Raw genomic sequence first — 21,872 nt, forward strand, 5'->3', positions numbered from 1 at the left:
TCCTTAGAATATTTCCTATCTTGGTGAAAGTTTCACATGTTCTTGAAACAAATTGAAACAAATGTATGTTGGTTTGGTGCTAAGAGGAATATCTTTTAAAAACCAACTAGAGCTGGGTATGGTGACACATGCCTTTAATCCCTACATTCTGGGAGGGAGAGGCAGGCAGATCTCTGTGAAGTTTGAGACCATCCTGGTCTACATAGCAAGTTCCAAGTCAACAGAGACTACACAGTAAGTAAGACTCTGTCTTCTTCTTCTTTTTAAATACATTTCAATTAGGATCAGAACAAATTTATTGATAGTATTGTCTATAATCTTTCTGATTTAATTTTTGAGATAAGGTCTCATTATGTGGCCCAGGCTGGCCTCAGACTTAACTATGTAGCCTATGCTAATCTTGTACCTGTAATTCTTCTGCTTCTGCCTCTTAGCTCTGGGATTGTAGAGAGGTTCTATGCCTGGCTCACCTGCTTCCCTCTCTCCTCTACCTATTTTTATACTGAGAGAAAATGTTGGTAGACAAATCCACAATTATACTTGGAGATTTCTACCTATTGACAGATCTGGGTCTACTTGGTTTTAACAGGTATCTTCCTGGTATTTCAATAGACATTATAGGTAGCCATTTTGTCCTTTATGCCAGGGAACTTCCTTTTGATCTAACATTCCAGCCTGTTGGGGGACAAGGGCAATGTATTCTCTTCTATAACTACTTCCTGGTGAAACCTAGGACATTGTTGTCAGGGCCTAAGAGGGGTGAAATGCTAATCAAAGGCTGGGAGGGGATTCAGGCAATGGGGCATTCATCTGGTTCACTGGCCCAGCTAAGAGACAGGGAACAATCACATTGACTGGATCTGTCCATATCAGCTTTCAGAAAGTCCAGGGCTGGAAGTTAGTTGGAACTTGTAGTCAGCAGCTGATGTTTAGATGTGCCTGTCAGCCAAGTGGAAATCTGCTGAGACAGTTATAGACTACGGACAGAAGTTAAAATTGAGGAAATTAAAGGAAAATTAAGTAAATTACACTTAGAACTTTCAGGCCATAGTCCTAGTAATTGGGGGAGGGGAGGACTCCTAAGATCAGGGGAGAGAGAAATTCCATTTTCAGAAATAGGCATATGGGGAAACAGGCTGTACTTATCTGAATCCTTTTAACGTGTAAGAAGTGGTTCCAAGTCCCTAAATTCTCTGAAGCTCATGTGATTTTTTTTTCAGTTTACGAAAGCAAGACATGAAAGTTTTAGATATCAACATCACCAATCTCTACACATTGTGGAAAAAAAGCAGGTAATAGGTATCTGTAAAACAGCTGGAGTAGACTCACACCTTTAAGTCCTAGCAAAAGCTGTAGATTTGGGTTAAAAAGAATGAGTATTCTTCCTCTGTTCAGACAGCCACATATAGATTGGACAGAGATGTCTTTGGCTTGATGAGAAGCACCTTTAAGTCTATTCTTAGACGGTAACAAAAGGGAATTTAAAATCTTGAGCTTGTGACTAAACAGTAAGTAGTCATTGCCCTACCAGCTTATTAGAACTCCATTAGTGTTAAAATTCTGAACTCTTGAAATCCTAGTGCAGTAGAGGAAAGAAATCTGAAACACTTCCCATTTTCACATGCCTTAAACCATTTATTTATACCTTTACAACTTGCATTTACATCTTAAATCACTTTCTAAAACTCAACTTACTTAAGCTTTCACATCCTCAGACCTTCATAATTTTAGACTCTCATATCCTCAGAACTTTATACCTTAGAACATTCTCTTAAACCCTCAAAACTTGCATAGATGTTAATACTTTCTTTCCATCTAATCATTTGCCAGAGACACAAGCAGTTATTACTGAGAACAGTCATTGTAAATCATGTTTCTTTAATGAAAAGTTACATCTGAAACCTGTTTATTTTTAATATGAATCCTGTTATTGAGGCAAACCTGTGTACCTTTTCTCAACAGAAGACCTAGTAGCTCTAGGAAAAAGAAAGACTTGATTTTTATATATGAAATGAGCTAATAAAGGGGCTGCAACCTTGAAGAAGAACTTAGTTGTCTGCTGCTGCTAAGCTGACCAAGTTATGGTTAGCCTAGCTATCAGTACCATCAGAGATCTGAGAAGGATAAATTATAACAGAAAATATAACAAATGGCCTATATATCAATTAAAATGGCAGAGACTAGTCCTTAACTTTGACAGTCACCCCAGACTCCTGTGATCTCCATGGCATTGGGGGCAGAGGTACCAGGACAGCATCAATCTTTGACCACCAGGCCCAGAAGATAAGGGGTTTTCCTGCGGAGGAGACTAACTTTACTTTGTCTAGCAAAGTGGGACAATCAGATCTTCAGTGTCCTGCTTGTCCACACATGGAGATTTATTCTTAGTTATGAATGCCTGGCCTTAGCTTGCTCTCTCTCTCTCTCTCTCTCTCTCTCTCTCTCTCTCTCTCTCTCTCCCTTCCTTCCTTTCTACCTTCCTTCCTTTTTATTATTTTATTTTTGAGATAGGGTTTCTCTGTGCAGATCTAGCTGTACTGTAACTAGCTCTTGTAGACCAGGGTGGCTTCGAATTCACAGAGATCCACCTGCTTCTGCCTCCTGAGTGCTGGGATTAAAAGTATGCACCACCTGGCTTGGCTTGTTTCCTACCATCTTTTCTTGATGTAAATTATCTCATCTATCTTTGGCCTTGGGGCTTTTATCTTTCTCTATTCCTGTATACCTTTTCTTTTCTTCTTACTCTGTGTCTGGCTGTGTGGCTGGGTGGTTGGCCTGAAGTCCTCCTCCTTCTTCTCTCATCCCCCAGATCCTTTTCTCCCAGATTTCTTCTCAAATTTATCCCTTCTTCCTGCCAGCCCCACATGTTCCTCTGTTCTACCTCGCTATTAATTGTTCAGCTCTTTAGTAGACCATCAGGTGTTTTAGACAAGCACAGTAACACAGCTTCATAGAGTTAAACAAATGTTGCACACCTTAAAACAATATTCTCCAACAGTTTACTAATAGAAAGTCCAAGAATCCAGTAGTTGTTCAGTCCACAAGGCCAGATGTCTCAGATGGTCTTTAGCAATCACCATAATCCCAAAGAAATAGGCTAATGCCAGTAAAGGAATGGACTTGCCAATGAGAGAGATAGCAAGCAGGCAAAGTGAGAACTTCCTCTTTCTATATCCTTACATAGGCTTCCAACAAGAAAAATCCCACAGAAGTACCCAGCTCCTTGGATTTAGTTAATTCCAGATATAGTCAAGTTGACAACCAAGAGTAGTCATCACAGTATGAATGTATGTGTATGTGTACATGCCACAGTGCATGTGTAGAGGCCAGAGGACAACTTGTAGAGATGGGTTCTTTCCTTCTGTCCTGAGGGGCTTCAGGCTTGCCAGCAGAGCCTTTACACATAGGACCATCTCACTAGCCTTCATACACTTTTTGTTTAAAACAGGGCCTCACTGTGTAGCTCTGACTAGCCTAGAACCCTCTATATAGACAAAGTTGGCCTCAAATTCACAGAGATCCTCCTGCCTCTGTCTCTGTGTGTGAACTAGCATATTTTTTAAATTCTCTGGATACATATGTGTGCATGCTTTTGTATGTATGAATGCAGGTGTGTGCATCCCACAGAACACTAGTGGAGGACAACCTTGGATATTGGTCCTTGCCCTCCACCTTGTTTGAGACTGATTCTGTCTGTCTTTTCCCACTGCATAGGCCAGGCTAACTAGCCTGTGAGTGTCTGGGTAGTCTCTTTCTCCACTTCCCTTCTCACCCTGGATGCTGGATTACAAGTGAGACCACTATACATTCACCTTTTACATGGGTTCTGGGTATTTCATCTCAGCTCCTCACACTTTTGAGTCAAGCACTTTTACCCACTGAACCACCTCCCTAAGTTCTTAAGATTCTTTAGGAGAAAAATTGATGTTTTCCCCATCAAATATTGCATATATTTGATTAGTATCCATCTATTTTCAAATAGTATTTTTGTTTTCATCTCCAAAAGGCTCATGTGTTAGGGGCCTGGTGTCCATGAGGGGAGATATTTGGGGAGATTCTAGAAACTGTAGGAGGTAAAACATCACTGCAGGAGCAGTGATTAGACTAGAAATGATGGGTTCTTAGAGAGTGCCTTGTCCCTGACTTACTTCTTGCTGCCGTGGATGTAAGCAGACCATGCACTCCTGCCTCTGTGATGTTCTGTCCAAGCTAATGGGACCAGTGAGTCAAAAATAAATAGTCCTTCCCTGCTTTAAGTTGTCCTCTCAGGCATTTTGAGAAAAGTAACAATTGTATTGCTTCATGTATAGTGCAAAGTTCACACAACAGCATACTTCTCATTGTTGTCTCCCATTCTCCATAGTATGCTGTCAAAAATTAGCATTTTATCTTTACTTAATTGATGCTGTTTCCATTCTTATTACTTACTGTAGATCTAAGTTGTCTGTGATTCTTATACCTAAAAACTTCTATTGTGTCTTTAGTGTAAAATTTGCTAGTAATAAATTTTCTATGTTTCCTGTCTAAAAACATCTGAAAGATAATATCATTAAGTAGGTCATTCTGGGTTGACAGGCATTTCCCCTAATACTTTGAAAGAGATGACACTCAGGGCTCTGTCTTGTGTCATTTCCACAGAGAAATCTCCTTCAATTCCCATTGTTGAACCCTCTGTATATAACATGGCTCTTATTTCTGGTTGCTTCTGTGATCCACAGTTTTCCTTTCATCTTTAATTGTCAGCAGTTTGAATATTAAATAGCTTTTACTTTTTAATATTATTTATTGTGTATACATGTGTGTGCCATTGCATACCAGAGGAGGCCAGAGGAGGATGTCAGGTGTCCTGCCCTGTCACCGTCTATCTCACTCCTCTGACTCAACCACTCAGCTTCCTATATAACCCAGAATTTTTGTTTTTTAACATCTTAATGGGAAACTCTAGTCTGCACCCAGGTCCTCTGCAAATGTTCTTTACTGGTGAGCCATCTCTCCAGCCCCTCCTGTCTTCCTTTTTAAAAGTCAAAAGTCAAAGTGTTTTCAATAAAATGGAAGCTCAGTGCCTCCCCCTTTCCCGGCTGCCTGTCCCAAGACCTCATCTCCTGGACCTCCCCCCCCCCCCATTTGTGATTCATGGGTTGTTTTTGTTGTGCTTCTCTGTAGATCAGGCTGGTCTTGAATTTGGGGATTAATTATGCCACCATTTGCCTGTCATAATTTGTGGTTTTTAAAGAACCTCTTCAGCAAGATGTAATGCATATCTATAATCCCGACACTTGGGAGGCTGAGGCCCCAGCTGCATAGCCAGAACTTGTCTGAAAAAAGTTTCCTTCAGAACCCTTTCTACTAGGATGTACTTTGACTATAATGGAATTACTTTCTCTTAAGAATGACATTGGAAGAGTCTTACTCTTGTATAAAATTGTAAAAACCACCATCAGAATCAAAACATAAAGCCATTCCATCACCAGAAGCAGAATTAGTCAATCCCCCACTCCTTCTCTGGCCCTGGATAAACACTCTTTTCTGTCACTGTAGTTTTGTTTTCTTTAGAGTTTTCTAGAACAAAATCATATAAATATATTCTTTTATTCCTTTCATTCAAATAGTTTTGATATGCAGGCATGTTTTTATGTCTATTATTGTATTACTTTTGGGTTTTTTTTGTTGTTGTTTGTTTTTGTTTTTGTTTCAAGACAGGATTTCCCTATATAGCTTTGGAGCCTGTCCTCCTGAAACCAGCTCTTGTAGACCAGGCTGGTTAGAACTCTGCCTTTCCAGTGCTGGGATTAAAGGTATGTGCCACCACCACCCAGCCTATTTTATTACTTTTTCCCCCACATAGTTATCTCAGTCATGACCACATAAAAATTAATTTTTCCATTCATAAGCGGATGGACATCTGGGTTGCTTTCTGTTAGGGAATATCCTGAATAGAACAACCATAAACATTTGTGGACAGGGTAAGTACCTGGAATAGAATTGCTGTGTGTTGAAGGATACGTGTAATTAACCCCAGTAAGATGAACTTAACCACCATCTGGACAGTTTTGCCTTCCCACCAGCACGATGGGGGTTGTTCTTCTGTATATGTTTCTCTTATTGGTTGATGAATGAAACACTGTTCAAAATGAGGCAGAAAGACAGGTGGGACTAGGATATGAAGAGGATTCTGGGAAATGTAGGCAGAGTCAGTTGCCATGTAGGACACCAGAAGGGTAACAGATCCAAACCCTTCTCTGGTAAGCCAAGACCATGTGGAAATACATGGATTGATAGAAATGGTTAATAATTAAGAGAGAGCTAGCCAATAAGAAGCCCTAGCCACTGGCCAGAAGTTTCATAATTGATGTAAGTCTTTGTGTGTTTATTTGGGGTCTCAAAGGTTGTGGGACCTGGTGGGAAAAGAAACTCCCCAACACCAGCAACCTATGAAAGACCCAGTCATTCTGCATCCTTACCAACACTTGTCGTCAGTCCTTTTATCTTTACTAAATCATGTCATTGTAATATTAATTGTATTTAGGACATGACACTAAAGCTAACCATGTTTTCATGTGACTGCTACTCAAATTTCCTGGTCTTTTTGTTGGGTTACTTGTCTTGTTATCACATTGTAAAGATATTTACTATAGCATGCATACAACACTACCCATTCATGTTTTTTTTAAATTCCTAGTTAATTTTAATTAATAATAATATTATTATTGTTGTATGTGTACACATTTGCATGCTCTGATATAGTGTAGAGGTCAGAGGACACTTTCCACCTTGTTAGGTCATCCCTGAATACACATTATTTCTAGGTCATTCATATAACCTGCTACATGAGACTCTATAACAGGATCAAAGCATGATTTATTTACCCATCCTCTGTTGGATTATTGAGAATAATCAATCTTCAGTGAACACTATCATGATTTCCTTCTTCCCTCCCTCGTTCTCTCCCTCCCTCCTTTCCTCCCTTCCTCCTTCCCTTCCTCCCTCTCTTCCTCCCTCCTTTCTTCCCCTCCTCCCTCCCTCCTTTCCTCCCTTCTTTCCTCCCTCCCTCCTTTTCTCCCTTCCTTTCTTCCTCCCTCCCTCCATCTTTTCCTCCCTTCCTTCCTTCCTTCCTTATTTCCTAATGTACTGAATTTCACAGTTGAGCACTTCTTTTAAATGTCCAAAATCACAAGCCAGATGGTGATGGTGCACTCCTTTAATCGAAGCACTCAGGAGGCAGAGGCAGGTGGATCTCTGAGTTTAAGGCCAGCCTGGTCTACAGAGTGAGTTCCAGGACAGCCAGGGCTGCATAAAGAAACCCTGATTTTAAAAAAAAAAATCAAGATCACTTAGTATTTATTTTATAGCAGCCTATTTTTAGTCTCCCCAGGTTATGCTGCTTTGAAGTTCTCAGTTCATGCTGCTTTCTCTTTTTTATTTTGGAGACAAGGTCCAGGCTGACCTTAGACTCACTATGTAATCTAGGATGACCTTGACCCTCCTTTCTCCACCTTTTAAGCACTGGGACAGCCGGAGTGCAATGGCCGCTCTCCAGGCACACAGTTTACATGGCGCTAGGGATGGAACCTAGGGCTTCACCAGCTGGACATTATAGTTTTATTCATCCTCTCAATGGGTGTCTTAGTTACTGTTCTATTGCGGTGAAGAGACACTACCCTAAATACCAACTGGGAACCAAACATACTATAGGGCCACTCTTCTTCAAACTACCACAGTGAGTCTGGGTCTTCTGTTTGTTTAATCTGATGGCTCCCTTTGAAGGGCATGGACATTTTTGGGTTTTCTTCCCCTTTGCTTTGAGAATCTCTCCCTGCCTGCCTGCCTGCCTGCCTGTCTGCTGTCTATCTGTGTGCCAAGTCTTTTATCTAGTTTTCCAGCTGTCCCTCCCCTGCCCTGTGGAGTCTCACTAAATTGCTCAGGCTGGTTTTGAATTCCTAATCTGAAGCACTCTTCCAACTCCAGCCTCCCAAGTAGCCAGGGCTATCCTCTGCCACACCCAGTTGTGTTTATGCTCTGGAGAGTCTGTTGTTGCTGGGTCATCCTTGGATCTCTGACATTCTCAGTCCTCTGAATTCTTGCTTTCTCTTTAGCTACATTTGTCTCTCTGTCCCTGAGAATGGCCCTGTCTCTTTCTCTGTGACTCCATTCAGGGTTTGTCATCTCTATTCATGTCTGTCTGTTCTGGTTCTTGAAGTCCCTTTGGCCCCCTCAACCCCTTGATCTCAGTGGCTGTTCTCTATCAGTGCCAGGCTCTGGCCCCCATGTCTGGCTGGCTCTGGAGCAGTTTGTGGGTAGGGGAGCCCCAGATTGCTGTAACGTGGAACAAGCATTTCCAACACATGCTCATGCTGGCAGCCTGCCACCACAGCCCACTGCCTGCCAACATCACACTTCAACTTAAAGAGGGAAAACTGCCAGACCAATGTTTTAGCTACAGCCCCGTGTCACGGCTGCATGGGAAATCTTGCAGCAGCCCCTGCCAGGAACTAGAGCTGTGAGGAGGGCTGGAGAAGGGGCTTGGGCTGCTGGATGGTACCTGGGATGGAGCTACTACCTTCCCTGGCTTCTCTGCTTGGGTCACCAGAATATCTACCAGTAATCTTCTCTAGCCTAGCCTGAGTGCTGAAGGGCTTCCCTGGGATGAAAGGCAGTCCCTTCTGGGCTGCTAGCAGTATAGCAGGGTACTGCTTCCTGTCCTCTTTGCTTCTCTGTGTCCTGTGTTACCATAGTGTGTCTTCTTCCTCCACAGGTATCCCTGTGCTGTGAGCTGAGAGACTAGTCACAGGAAGGCTCTAGAATCCAATGTGATGATGGGTTTTCCTGGTTGGAAGATACAATGTCAGAAGCCTGTGTGGAAACCCTCATCCTCACCATAGCTACTTGCTACGTAGCCATGGATAGCCCTGAATTCCTGTACCTCTCAAGTACTGGGATAATGGAGAAAGCTCCAGTTTTGCCTAGGATACATCCCTTCCTTCCAGTGGTGTCATCCTTGCCATTGTGGATATATCCACCTATCAACACACACATTCTAACAATGGTCCCTTTAGATGTAATGATGGAAGCTCGTGGCTACCTGTGCAGAGTATTCTTCCCAGAAGCATAGGCCACAGGTTCTTCCATGGTGGGTACATCATCATGTCTGGGGGATATCCTCTGCACATTCTTTCTGAGCTCAATTCCTGCTTTCATAGAGGGACCTTCTTGTTAACTCCTCTCCATGCTCAATTTGAGTGCCCATTCTTCTGAGCAGTCTGAGTATCTACCTATCATAAAACACCCAGCTCTGTGGAGGAGCAGGCACAGCTTATGACTCCCAGGTAGCCTTAGTACTCAAGGATGGATAATTCTAACCTAGCTAACATGAGCACTTCTGTATACACACACACACACACACACTCCTAGTAAAGTAGCAGCAGCCACCAGTATAGGAGCAGCATCTGCCAGTGGGAACATCATGATGTCCCCAACTCTGCCAATGTGCCTATCTGTCACCAGAGCCCAAGAGGTCCCTCAGGACACCTGGAAGACCCGAAAGGAACAGGTATCATTAAGGACACATGGGTGGCAGGAGAAGTGGGGCCAGAAGGAGCCACCTAATCAAACTGCCAGGTCAGGGTAAGTGCCAGCTGTCAATATAAACAGATAAGCACTAATAATCACACTCTCAGAAGCCAGCTTGCCTGTCCTGTTTTCCTGAGGACACCACCTGCACAGCTGCTCCTAATCAAGGGCCATTTAATTCGTTCCCAGATCATTGTCTGCACTAATTGTCTTAAACAAACCCAAGTTCATTGCACCTTATTCCCCAAAGGCCTGGAAGACTTCTAATTACCTGTAGGTGGCTCTCCTTGCGCCTGGCTTCATTAAAGATCACAATATGTTCCCCCTAATAGGTTTGCCACTAAAATCCAATGGGCTCTCATCAAAATGAGTTATGTCCTCAAAAAAATCCACTAAAATATATTTTAGTTAAAGTGAATTAAATATTTCACATGTCTGTGTCTGCCAACAGGTTGTACTTGGGCTGATCCAAGAAGAAAAAGGGAGATAGCAAAAGGCTCACAAGTTGGGTGAAGGAGTTCCAAATAAGGGATAACACTGGCTTGGCCATTCTTTGAAAGAGGACTTTTGGAAAGTCTCCTTATCAACTTGAGTTTCATTTTATCCATCTCCAAAATGCTGATTATAATCTCTAAAATTACTTTTAGTAAGATGAGATGATGGACAATAGTAAGAAGGTTCATACATACAAAGATGTCACTACTGTTATGTAATATGCCAAGTAAGTCTTGTATCAGCCAGCTCTACTGGGAAACAAACAATCCACATCCCATCTCCATAGTTTGCAATAACAGACCCTAACTTTCCACAAGGACAGCCCCATGGCTGAAGTCACAGTCCTTCTCTGGGGCATGTCTCTCTGAAGACAGAGAAGAAATGCAAAAGTGCAAAAACAGGCTGAACCACAAATCTGTGCTGAAAGCTTGTGCTAGACTTTCAGAGGCCGTACTGCTCACTTTCCATCCCAGTTACGCTCTGCCACAGTGCAGAGAACTCTGCCACAGTGCAGAGAACTCTGCCACAGTGCAGAGAACTATATAGTCTCTTCCATGAGCAGGGCAAGGGTGGAGCTAGATAATTCTCTTACTGGGAAGGGAAAGAATAACTGTCCATAATAAAACCATTCTCCATAATCTTATCACTGAGCATGATAACAGTGTTTTCCAAGCTGACTGATGACTAGAACCAGGGGTGGGAGATGAAAATATAGACTGAGTTCCACTGCAGAGCTCCCTAAATCATTGTCTCTATGGAGGGTCCTTGTAATCTGTTTTTGTTTTTTTAATATTATCAGACCATAGGGGTCAAAGAAAAAACATCAAAAGCCTGACAGCCTGAGTTCAAATCCCTCTAACCTACATAATATAGCCAGGCATGGCTGCAAGCTCATATAACCTTATGTGGGGAGAGAGTTGGGAGGATTTCTGGGGTTGGCTGGCTACCAGCTGAGCTCCAGGTTCAGTAAGAGACCCTGGATCAAGGGAATGAGGTAATAAGTGATAGACTAGGTACCTGATGTCTTCCTCTGATCTCTGGGTATGCATGTCTACACATCGACTACAGCGCACACACACACACACACACACACAAACACAAACACAAACACACATGCACCCATGCACGCACGTGTGTGCGGGAAGAAGCTATGAAATAGGTAAAAACAGGGCTTCTTATAACATTTTTATTGATTATTTGGGAATTTCACATAATGTGTGGTTTTGTTGGTTTTTTGGTGTTTTTGCTGTTGTTTGGTTTTTGTTTTTGTTTTTGAGTGAGGTTTTCTCGCTGTCCTGGAACTTGCTCTGTAGACCAGGCTGTCCTGGAACTCACAGAGATCTGGTTGCCTCAGCTTCCTGAGGGCTGGGATTAAAGGCGTGCGCCACCAGCTAAAACCAGAGCTTTTAAACAACTAAAATTTCAATTTTTTTCTACCAAGTGTCATCACAGGACAATTTATGAATTGGAATTCAAGCCCTTGTTTGTAAAATGAGAGCATGAGCTAAAGTTACTGTCACAGGTCTAGGCCAAGCAAGCCTTCACTAAACATCTCCTTATTTCTTTGTTTACTTTAAAAAAGGATTTTGCATTTCATTGTTTTGGGTTCAAGCAAACCTGATGAGAAGGGAGGATTTCCCCATCCATTTCCTGACCCTCCCCCAGCCTCCTTCATTATCAGTGACCTATCACAGTGATGTAGCAAGCCTCTATCAACATATCTTTATCACCCAAAGTCCATAGTTTAACTTAAGAGTTCTCTCTTACGGGTTTAGACAAGTATAAAATGCACTTGTTCACCATTATATTGTCATTATCAATTGCTCCACTTCTCTGAAGCTTGTCTGTGCATTGCCCACTTGTTCCCTGTGGCTCTTATTTTAAAAATACCAATAACAGTAACCATGATAATGAGCCTTGCAATAGCTGCTACATTCTGAAAAAAACAGTTTTAAGACAAGCAAGATGTCAGCTGAGTGGGTGAAAAGTCTTGCCTTGAAATCCTGACTACCTGAGTTTGACCCCCCCAAACCCTCAAGGAAGAAGAGACTTGGCCCCCAAAAGTTTTCCTCTGTCCTTCACACACATGCTGTGGGATATGTGTGCTTGCATTCATATACATGTGCAATAACAAAAAGAAAAAACAATGGGTTGAAATTCTGATATACTAATATATACTAATATATGACAAAATATGTCACAGTCAGTCCATGTGTAAGGAGTGTAAAGGAAAAAATACATATGTAACAAAGGAAGTGGTTGATGACATACCAGACTCCTAAGGAATAAGCCTTGGTTTTGCTCACATGTTAGATTCACCTGTAGAATTTTAAAACTTCCCTGAGTCTTGGCTCACCTCCTGGAGACTCTGATTTCATTCATCAGGTCAAGTGCAGGGGTGGAGCATATTGGTCAGGCTTTCCAGATCTTTCCACTGTGGAACCTGATTTGAAAAGCCACTGCCCCAGAACCTACTTGTCTACATGCTGTCCTCAGAAGAGAGACTCAGCCTCGCTGGAAAGCTTGTCAGAAATGTGCCATCTCAGGCTCCACCCTGATCAGAGCAATCAGAAATTGCCATTTCATAAGGGCCCTAGGTGATTCTTCTCACAATAAACCTGAGAAGGCCACCCTCAAGGGGCTGCCCTCCCCTGCCATGCAGTAGTGTGTTCCCCAGCACAGAGCTCAATGTGCTTAAGCCCATCTTCAATCTTAGACAGGTTTTGCCTCTCTTGGTTCCCACTATGAATTCCTGCACTCTGTTTCCTAATTTTCTTATCCTCTGAGTCTTCTTATCTAACCTCTAACAGCCTGTGTAAAGACAGCACAGTACTAGCCTCTCTCTATCTCTGCCCTCTCCATCTTGAGTCATCCTCACCTGATCTACACTGCTAGATACCATCTACTAAATGGCATCCACATGACTGCTAAGTGCAAGAGGTACTGGGAAAATAATTTCCTTTCAGGGTCATGTGACCTTGGTGTCTTGAAATTGGCATTTTCAAGTTTATTACATTTATTTGTGTGTGTGAGTGTGTGTGTGTGTGTGTGTGTGTGTGTGTGTGTGTGTATTGGGGGTGGTGGTGAATGTGTGTGCCATAGCAAATGTGTGGAATTCAGATCTCCCTTCCACTCTGTCAATTTGGGGGACTGAACACAGGCTGCCAGGCCTTGTAGTAAGCATCTTTACCTGCTGAGCCACTACACATGTCCATGAAGCTTGAACAAGGGTCTTTAAGTTGATACTGGGTTTGCACTTAACAATAATCTGCATGAATTTGCTCTGCATGTAGTGTCTAGTCCTGACATTTTCTCCCACTAGGATGCCTGAGATCTCCACCTTCACTGAGGCCCCTAGTGAAGAAACTTGGAGTCCACAGGTGACAAACTATCCCCCTAATGCTCTCCCCATGCCCAATTTGTTTCTCTAGCTTCCTCCATATAGGCAAACCTCACCATCACCAGCACCTTGGTCATTGTTCCCCCCTACATCTCTCCTCTCTAATATGTTTTGAAACTGTCCCCTTTCTCTCTAACTCAAGCATCCCTTGTCTTGTGTCCTGTTGAAATATTTGCAGTTGTTATTTAGTTGTGTGTGTGGTATACATGTGTATAGGTGTGCTCACCTGTGCATGGGAATGTGGTCAATGCCTGGATGTTTCTCCTCAATCTCCTTACCCTGTTTTTTGAGTCATGGTCTCTCATTGCATCTGGAGTTTGCTAGACTGGCTAACCAATGATTCCCCAGCATCTACCTTTCTCTGCCCCTATTGTTGGGATTATATGGACACTGGGGATCAGAACTCGGGTTCTCATGTTTGTGCACTTTACCCACTAAGCCATCTCCTTAGTCCTCCTACTTAGATATTTTTAACTGGTCCCCTTTCTCCTTTTGACTCCAGAGCTTCTATTGAGGTATCAGATCCAGTATTCCTTAACTTGGGAGCCGTAGATGGCACGTAACCATTCCAGGGGTCTCTCTCCTTTCCTGCTTCCCACTTCCCCCAGACTGGTTGTCCTACAGTCCTTTCACCTCTTTGGCCTTTGTACAGCTATTTTGCCTTCCCCTCTTAGGCCACTCCCCTTTGCCCCATCTATGTAGTTCTACAAGGCTGACTTCTGAGCTCCCTGCTGGCTCTACAAGCAGCAGAAAAAATTTATTATCTCTTGTGATCCCTTTGCAAGGGAGCTGCTTGTCCTTCCTGCAATGTATCAGGGTTGCTGCCCCAAGCCAATGAACACTTTTTACCAGCTTCTCTGAGCCTTTGCTTCCCAGTGGGCCACATTGAAGCTGACTCCCTTTTCATCTTTGCATCCAGTGACATCTGCCCCTATGAAATGAACATGGGGTCATGGTGAAACTACTTATATCATGGAAACTGGTGGGAGCTGAAAGTGAGGGCTCTGGATTGTGCTGAGGGAGCAGGTTTAGCAGCACACACTCTAAGTACTTGCTAAAACTTCTCAGGCTTTAACAGCCACACCCTGGACACAGCTGAGCCAGCTCTTCTGTATGAATGTGACTATGTGGTCCCCTAGGCCCAGGCATCCAGGCCACACATCCCCCTCATTTCATATGTTGGAACCCATGCCCAGATGGTGTCTGGAGGTGGGGACTTAGAGAAGTCATTGGGATTAAATGAGGTCTCAAGCATGGGCCACTAAGGATGGCCTTGTAACAAGAAGAAGAGAGTGTGGCATATTTGTCTTGTCTCGTCATGGTACTTGTTAGCATGTGGCAAAAAAGACCTCAGCAGATGCCAGGGCCATCCCAGAGCCCACAACCATGAACTAGATAAACCCATGTTCTTTATAAGTTATCTAGTCTTAGTAACAGAAAATAGCTAAGGGGCAAGACTCTGGTCCTGACTAGGGTCTGATTTCCTAGCAGAAGTCACAGCCATAAGCTTATGTGCCCACCTAGTCCAGGGGCACATCACAGTCCTCTGACTCTGACTAACCTTCTAGAACAGCTTTTTGTACTCCTCAATGATGCTGAAAGGGCAGACTTTGTTGGCTTTCCTGTCTCTATGTACTTGTTCCCACCCTGTTTTCTGTTCCTAAGGGTCTCCAGCTCAGCTGTCCTGTGACTTAGAGAACTCAGTTTTTCTTGTTAAATTCTGAATATTGGCCTGCTGGTTATTTATCCAACATTTTAATGGTTACTATGGTAATACTACTTAATTAAGTCAATACTTAATAAATAATTGCTACTTATTGAGTATTTTTATTGTTCCAGTCCAGTCACAAGAGCCCAGTATCACACATGCATAGATGGAGGGAGTAGGTGTTCTAAAACTAGACCCCCATTATATTAGAATCCTACCATCCTCATGAAACAAAACACAGGCTCTGGGTTCATTCTGGGAAATAGTGTAGTTGTCCTTTGGCTTTGGTGGCCTTTTGTACATATCAGTATGCTGCTGGCCAATGTACATTGCTGGCCTTTTGCTCATACAGAGCTCCTAGAGAGACAGGAACTTGCAAGATGTTCACAGGCCTTTCACCCTGGTGACAGTGTCACCACAAGCAGTTTGTGTGGTCCTTAGAAGGAGACTAGAGCAGCTTTTGGACCATGCTCTACTGCCAGCCAAGTTTCAGGCATTCCTTCATTCATTCATGCTGGGTTTCCTGTGCTAGCAACAAGGACATGGTTAAGTGGCAGACAGTCAAGGCCCTGTTCTCATGGAGATTATGTTTAAGAGTAGAGACAGCTAAAAAATAAAAAAAGTCAGCAAACACAGGTAATTACAAACCTCAATAAGTCTTCAGAGGAGAAGCAGGGTGTGGATGATGGACAAAGGAGACCAACTTTGGGAGGATCAAAGATGCCCTGAAGGATGAAAGGGAGTCAGCTAAGTGAGGGCAGAAGAACCATGCAAGCAGATGGTATGGCATGTACAAAGGACCTGAAGCAGCAGGAAACAGCCAATGGACCTCGAGAGTGGTCATTAAAGGTAAGGTGATTCTGAAAGGCCTGGGTCAGAAGAGAAAAGGCCCTGTGGATCATGGCAAGGATGGGATTAGGCCTGACACAGGATAGGGGCACTGAAACATGCTGAATGAGCCCTCTGGAAGAGTAGAAGCTGAGGGGTGCAGAGAGGCCTCTTTAGCTGGGACCAGGAAAAAGTGAGGTGTGGACCACAAATGGGGAAGAGAGGAACAATGAGCAGAACAAAAACAGTAGCACTATCTAACATAGGCATCATGGGATGTGGGGAAGTGGGATCCAAGATGGCTCTCAGGTGTCTGGCAGTGTTGCTCTGGCAATCCTCAAGATCCTGAACAAGGAATTTAGGATCAGGCCTTTATGACTCCGAGTCATTCAGGACAATGACACTTTATCTAACACTTGAGAATTAAGCATTTTTGCGTAAATCATCCCCTCCATCTTCAGGACAGCCTACATAGCAGCTGACTCTGGTCTTCCAGGCAGAGGGCTACATAGCCAGACCTTGTCTTTAAAAAAAAAAGCAAAAAACAAAAACAAACACTGAGATAGGCAGAGGTCACTGTCTGCTTCCTAGTATGGGCAGACCGTCTGAACCAGAGTCCATGTTTTGAAAATGCACATCTCCTGACATGCCTCTTTGAAACCCACCCTGAACCCTGACATCTCATCTGTATGGTGCCTCTGACAACCCCTGTCTGTTGTGTCCCTGTCATTGATGACGCCAGGCTGTAAGTATAGCTGGTATGAGGAGTTGATCCCACAAGGTGTGGCAGGAAGTGGCAGGAGGTAGAGACAAGGGGGTGGAGGCAACCCTAGTATGCTGAGAGAAGCACTAGGTGGGCCAAGGAGCAACTTTTGTTCAAGCCCTCTAGAGACCTCTGGGAAGGTAGGGGCCAGGAGGAACTGCACCAACTGAGTGGCTGAGGTTTTTCTGGGGCACCGGCTCCCCAACACTGTTAACCTGCCCCAGCCAGATCTGAGTACAGCCTGGTGGTGGCCAACGATAACTTTAGGTAGAGAGAAGCAGGGCATGAGTTACTCAGTGGACACATCCCATCAGCCCCTCCACAAGAAACAACTTAAGGGGGAAAGGCTTGCCTTTGGCTCATAGTGTAAGGGATAGAATCCATCATGCAGAAAAGACACCTGTCCTTGGCAAACATGGGTCACCTGCACTGTCTGCTCATGAGCTTCAAGAGACTCTTGCACATTGCTTGGCCTCAGGGGTTTTCTGGAAGCTTAGTGCAAACCTTACTCTTGCATTCTACATGTTTATAAACCAGTACCATATGAACGGTGCCAAGTCCTACTGCCACCTTTAGATGTAGCTTGGCTATTCCAAACTTTTCATCCAGCCTCCCAAACACTGTAAATCATCTCTAGATTACCAACACCTAATATAGGTTCCATGAACAGCTTAGTTAGGCTGTGTGGTTTATAAAATAATCTCCAGACATGGTGACACACACCTTTAATCCAGTATTCAAGAGACAGAGGCAAGTAGATCTCTGAGTTCAAGGCCAACTTGGTCTACAGAGGGAGGTCCAGCACAGCCAGGCCTACACAGAGAAACCCTGTCTCTGGAAAACAAGCAAAACAAAAGAAACTATGGAGAAAAATAAGTTATGTTCACTACAGATGTGAGACTTTCCTTTTTTCAAATATTCAATGCACAGTCTGTTGAACTTGTTGATTCAGGGTCATTGGCTAGAGAAGATCAATGGTGCTTGTCCCTTTTCTTCTCTATCCCTCCCTCCTTATTTTCTTTCTTCTCTGTCTCAATACCTCGAACTTTTGTCCATATCTCTCTAGTTCAGGAACACACACCTGCCTGCCTATTTACCTACACTTTATCCTATCTTTATGTCTTTAACACTCTTCCTTTCCTCCATGATTGTCTGTCCTGTGGTCTCTCACCCTGTTCCTGCCCCCTCGTAAGCCTCCTTCAGCCTCTCAGTGACCTGGACTTCTCTGATGTTCTATGTGCATCTGGCCAAATACATCCATTTCAGTGTCTCATTTCAAATGCACAGTCTGGAAGGTGGCCCAGTATCCTTGCACCCCAATGTCTAGGGCACAGGAGCAGGGAACCTTCTGGTGCAGCTTGAGTCTGGGTCCATTTTAACCAGTTGTTTTCAGTAAAAGAGAGAAGGACAGACAGTCTGACATGACCCCACAATTCACATGAGGAGTCAGGTCTCAGAAAAGAGATGATGAGCACTATCCTGTGAGACCTGCTCAGAGGTGGGTATTGGCTGGGATTCCAACTGTGGTCTCCCTGCCCTCTATTCTTAGTTCATGTGACCCTCAGGACAGTGTCTGAGGCTGGCGTTTAGAAAAGAGCACTTTTTGTGAATTTGTGGCAATCTTTGGAGAATCTGAGTTAGGGCCCAGCTATTTTGGGGGCTTGTCCTGGAGCGTTGGTCAACTCTCTTGTTTTCTCTGAATCTAGTTTCCTCATCTGCAAAACAAAACTCTGGGTTCCCACAGTTATGACATTCTAGGACCTAATTTAACACACTTCAGCTGGCCTAGATTGGTACCTGCTGGGTGAGTCCTTCCGTCTCAGGACAGAAATTTTTGCAGGATCTGGGCCTCCCAATGGAACAGAAGACCTCTGTATCCCCTACATGTACTCACACACACACACACACACACACACACCTACCACCTGACATGATTAAATCTTCACATATGGAATCCTGCCAATGACTCAGCCCTCGTCCTATCTGATTGTCAGGATCAATTCCTAGAAGCTGAAAGTCACTCTTCTGTAGCCATCACCACAACCTCATACCACGAGGCAATTTTAATTTTGCCTCTTGGTCACAGAATCAGTAGAAAGAAGGTGATGACACGTATTCCAGGAAAAGTCTGAGCTGGTAGCCTGGGGCACCAGGCAAGACCCCAAAGGGTTAGAGGCAAAAGGAGAGAGAAAAGATCTGTGAAATGCACATTGTAGACAAGCTCTGGGTTCTGACCTGTGGTACCTTGGGCTCCTACAGTGGGTATATTTGCCTTATCTGGGTATAAATTAGTCAGGAGTCCCCCCCCCCAATTACACTTTCCACAAGAAACCACTGCAGTGGCTCAGTGTTCTTGTAGAGTCTACACACATCCCAGAAGAGAAACAGACACAAGGGTGAAAATCAAGCTGGAAAGTGGGGCCACTGCACCATCAGGCATGTCCAATCTTTTGACAAAGTGACTTGACATTGTCATCTACAAAGCCCACACTAAAATCCATGCAACCAAGATCCAACACACACACACATGCATGCACGTACACATGCATGCCAAGCTTCTCTGCTAGACCCAGAAACCTGGGTAATTTCCTGACATGTGCAAGTTCTTGGATTTAATCTTACTTCTGTGGGGGTGGAGTGGGACTAATATGATCTTACAATGCCTATGCATCAATTCTTCTTAATTGCTGATCTATTCATCCATTTCACAGACAAGAAAACAGAAATATCAACTTGTTTAGCCACTACCCCAATATCCCGGGGGTAGTAAATCATCATGCTGCCAATGGTGCCTGGTTTCATTCATCAAGGCTTTGGGCTTGTATTCAACAGACATGCTCTGTGAGTGGTGGTTCACCTCACATGCACGCATAGGAAGGGGAACCTTTGGTTTTGGTGTTCAGAACACCTGGCACTCAATGGAAATTGATTCATTCATGAGCAGGGGACAGGAAGGAGCCAAGAATGGGAAGCCTTTCTCTGCCTCCACAAGTAACTGTGTGACCTAGCCTGAACACAGTAACCCTCTTCTATGAAATTCCCTCACACAAACATCTGTCCTCTTTAGTTTTTGCCCTCTGCTTAGGTACTGCCATTACAGTGATCCTCTAGCAAATGTCTTCAGTGTTAGAACCCTCTGTTCTCAGGAGACCCAGCCATCTGCACCAAGCTCTTCCACTGTCTTTACTTTGTCCCTCTCTGTGATAGCTCAGCCCTCACTTTATCATATGTTGTGGGTAGATCACTCTATTTTCCAATACAGTGGCAAGGCTAGATGACAAGTAGAGCCAACTAATGCCATCTCTGTGCAACATTTGTTTATACCACTAAGTTTCCCTGCCTGGTTATAACTAAAAGCAGGCCAGCAGGGGAGTGTGAACAGTACAGTCAGGGACCCACCCTCACCCCACACCAGCAAGTGCCCATCCCACTTGCTGTGATCTTTTAAAGTATAATTTAAGAATGATGAGAGTTTTGTTTTGTTTTTTGTTTGTTTGTTTGTTTTTAGTATCTTGGATAATCCATAATTTCCCCAAAAAGTTTAAACAAAACAAGCAAAACTAAAACAAAACCAACAGTGAATAGTAACCCTGAGGACAATAATGGCTAAGGTATCTTCCAACCCTGCTCTCTGTGGCATTAGACACTAAGGGAAAGTCCTGTCATGACCTCCATATCACCTTTGTAGTTATTACTGTTTTGTAGCTTTAATTCTAGGCTGGGAAGATGGCTCAGTTGGTAAAATGCTGTGACAGGAGTATAAGAGTTAGGATCCCAACAGCCATGTAAAATAAAGCCATGCACAGTGGAGCAGTGTGTGCCTGTAATCCCAGATCTTGGAAGGCAGAGAGAGAAAGGATTCTTGGATCTCATAGGCCAGCCATCCTTGTTAAGCTGATGGGCTCTAGATTCAGTGAGAGACCTGGCCTCAAAAATAAGATGGAAATTGCCTGAGTAAGACACTCAACATCAGCCTATGGCCTCCAGATACACAAACAGGCATACTCCCCCAACACACACAGGAATGTGTATATGTATATTCATATACCTGTACATACACTAGACAGACACACACACACAGAGGAATGTGTACATATCCATACACTATACAGACTCACACAAAGAGGAATGTGTACACACCCATACACTATACAGATACACACACATAAGAATGTGTACACACTCATACACTACATACACACACACACAGAGGAATATATACACTCTCATACATTACACACACACACACACAGAGGAATGTGTACACACCCATACACTACACTATATACACACACACAAAGGAATATGTACACACCTACACTACACGTTCAAGGACAGCAGGTTTTGTTTATTGTGTTTTTGTTTGTTTTGCAGAAGGAAAGTTTCATTTTCATCATTGTGCATATGTATGATGGAGAAGGTGTCATGGAGAGGCTGGAGGACAACTTTATGAAGTCAGTTCTCTCCTTCCACCTCTATATGATCAGGGGTCAAACTCAAGCCACTAAGCTTGCATAACAAGCATCTTCCCGTGAAGCTGCCTCATTGGCCTGAAAGCATTTTAATCTCAAGTTCTTAGAGATGACTTTTAGAACAGCTTTAGGCTTACAGGAAAAGAAATAGCAGGTACAAGAAGTGCCTCTGCTACTATCCCACCACTTCCCATACTGATTAATTTGTGAACACATGTTGCATTTGTGTCAGCTGATAAGTGATATGGATACACTCATTAACTAAAGCCCATAGTTTACATGGGTTCTACCCACCAGGTTACACGTTCCATGTGTAGCGAAAATGTATGACTAATGGATTCAAATTTAGTTCATTCATTATGAGTAACCCCTGATATTATGTAGCAGTCATTGCAGTATCATACAAAAGAAACTCACTGCCCCACATCTCCTGGGTCCTACCTCTGACAGACATGGACCATCTTACTGTTACCACAGTTTTGTCTCTTCCAGGACTTCATGGAGTTGGAATTAGAGCCCTTTCAGGCCTGCCTGCTTCAATTAGTAATTTGCATTTGTGCTTTCTTCATGTCTTTTCATTGCTTACTTTCTATTACTATAATAATATCATAATTATTATAATGTACATAAACTTTCTGC

Source organism: Phodopus roborovskii, unplaced genomic scaffold (genome assembly GCF_943737965.1).
Source record: "Phodopus roborovskii unplaced genomic scaffold, PHOROB, whole genome shotgun sequence".
In the NCBI taxonomy this organism is placed as follows: domain Eukaryota; kingdom Metazoa; phylum Chordata; class Mammalia; order Rodentia; family Cricetidae; genus Phodopus; species Phodopus roborovskii.